Below are 2,500 nucleotides of genomic sequence, written 5' to 3'. Positions count from 1 at the left end.
GTTTATTTATAGATACACAGATAGACAGACAGAAAGATAGACGGATAGACAGACAGACAGATAGACGGATAGACAGACAGAAAGATAGACGGATAGACAGACAGACAGATAGACGGATAGACAGACAGACAGATATACGGATAGACAGACAGACAGATAGACGGATAGACAGACAGACAGATAGACGGATAGACAGACAGACAGATATACGGATAGACAGACAGAAAGATAGACGGATAGACAGACAGAAAGATAGACGGATAGACAGACAGACAGATAGACGGATAGACAGACAGACATATAGACGGATAGACAGACAGACAGATAGACGGATAGACAGACAGACAGATATACGGATAGACAGACAGACAGATAGACGGATAGACAGACAGACAGATATACGGATAGACAGACAGAAAGATAGACGGATAGACAGACAGAAAGATATACGGATAGACAGACAGACAGATAGACGGATAGACAGACGGAAAGATAGACGGATAGACAGACAGAAAGATATACGGATAGACAGACAGAAAGATAGACGGATAGACAGACAGAAAGATAGACGGATAGACAGACAGAAAGATATACGGAAAGACAGACAGACAGATAGTAGTTTGTAGTTCCACAGCTATGAAGCAGCCGGTCCTGCCTGCTCCAGCACTGAGCACACAACACGCATAACACATCTAGTGAATAAACAGGGAAAACCTATAACATATCAAGTCAAAGGTGCTACGAAGAACTCTTAAACCTGCAGTGTGTAGAATTGTGGGTTTTATTTCCTAGCAGATTTTGTAGAAAGTAATTATAATATCCATAAGTACGTTTAATTTAGTGCATAATAGCTGAATTTTTTTTTTTTAATTATTATTTTTTACCTTAGAAAGGATCTCATATATGTCCATATTTCTGCATATTTTGGACCAAGGCCTAGTGCCGCCATCTTGAAAGTGTCATAGTTGGAATGTCATCAGGTGCATTGTTTAGAATTTAGAATTGTTCTTGTCCTTGAAGGCCACTGTAGCGTCTGTTATTATTCGAGAGGGGTGGGGTTACCCAGGGAGCGTTGCATTCTAGAACTTTGTAGAACTTTCTTGATGATGTCGTATTACACACTGCCCCTTTAAATATTTCAAAACGCATAACATATCTAGTGAATGAACAGGTAAAACTTAATCAACAAGTTTTTTAATCCTGTTGGTCCTGTGATTTTTTTTTTTTGCATTTATTTAGATTATATTTTATTTTACTACTAACTAAACGCATTAATATATCTATTGAATAAGATTATTACTTAATGGAATTATATTAAAGGAATACTTCACCCATAAGGAACCAGCGTTCTATCATTATAAAATAACTATTATAATATAATGAATGAGATTTTTCTTCCCTCAGTCTTCCCTCAGTCTTCCCTTGGCCCAGCTGTCCTGTTAATCCTAACCCTTACTGTGATGTCACAAGAAGGAAACTGTAGGGTTAGACAGTGAGATCATAAAACACTCTTTCTGCCTTTTCTCAGGCTAGGATGATCCGATTTAAAAAAAAAAAAATTGCACATTTATACTAAATAGGATCTCCGAGTTCAATACACCTTCATATTCCAACCGGTGAAGTAGGCCTTTAAGGAGAAACCATATCTAGTGAATACTGAATCAACTACATTGAAAACATGTTACATATCTAGTTAATAACAAGGGGATACTCAATCAACAGTTTATTAATCGATAGCTTGGCCTGGGATTTAGTTTATTCTCTTATTGATAAATTGTATGGTAAATGGACTTGTATAGCGCTATATCTCCGTTTATCACAGACCCAAAGTGCTTTACATAGTTCTGTTTGTACACATTCACCCACACACATTCATACACCGATAGCAGCAGCTAAGCTAACTATCGGGAGCAATTCGGGAGCAATTCGGGGTTCAGTGTCTTGCCCAGGGACACTTCGACATGTGGCGCGGAGACGGGGGATCGAACCTCCGACCCTGCACACCAGAGGCGAACTCCCTACCCACTTCGCCACTGCCGCCCCACTGCCGTATCTATGTATTTAAATGGTTGTATCTTATGTGTTAAGTATTAGGAGTTATCTGAAGTATAATGTTTTTCAAGGAACACTGTACAACTGTAAAAAGGTCAATGACTGTCTGAAAGAATAAACGTGAGAGCGAGAGAGATGGCATACCTTAAGTCTTTCTCTCACTATCTCTCTCGCTCTGTCCTAATCACAGGCACACACACACACACACACACACACACACACGCACACACCCTCTCCCCCTCTTCCACACACACACACACACACAAACATGTACGGACTTTAATACCCTGTGTCAGGTGTTAAGGGGACACATCCTGAAACAGTATAATATCCTTTGGGGGCGGAAAAAAAGAAAAAAGAAAGAGGGATGGCCGGGGGCAGACTAGCAGATGGATGGGAGGAAGAGGTTAGTGATTGGGAGTGATAGCAACGGTCGTCACGGGAGATA

General features: G+C 40.0%; 1 protein-coding gene across 1 annotated transcript in view; it reads right to left on the bottom strand.

The window, feature by feature from the left end:
- The window catches only part of LOC307249225 (receptor-type tyrosine-protein phosphatase T-like), a gene marked incomplete at both ends in the record, with an annotated part of 93,439 nt that overhangs the window by 23,948 nt on the left and 66,991 nt on the right, over nucleotides 1-2,500 (bottom strand). The window lies entirely within an intron of this gene.

Source organism: Ammodytes marinus, assembly GCF_949987685.1.
Source record: "Ammodytes marinus genome assembly, chromosome: 4".
NCBI lineage: Eukaryota > Metazoa > Chordata > Actinopteri > Uranoscopiformes > Ammodytidae > Ammodytes > Ammodytes marinus.
The sequence above is the reverse complement of the archived record's forward strand: the minus strand, read 5'-3'. Positions and strand labels throughout refer to the sequence as shown.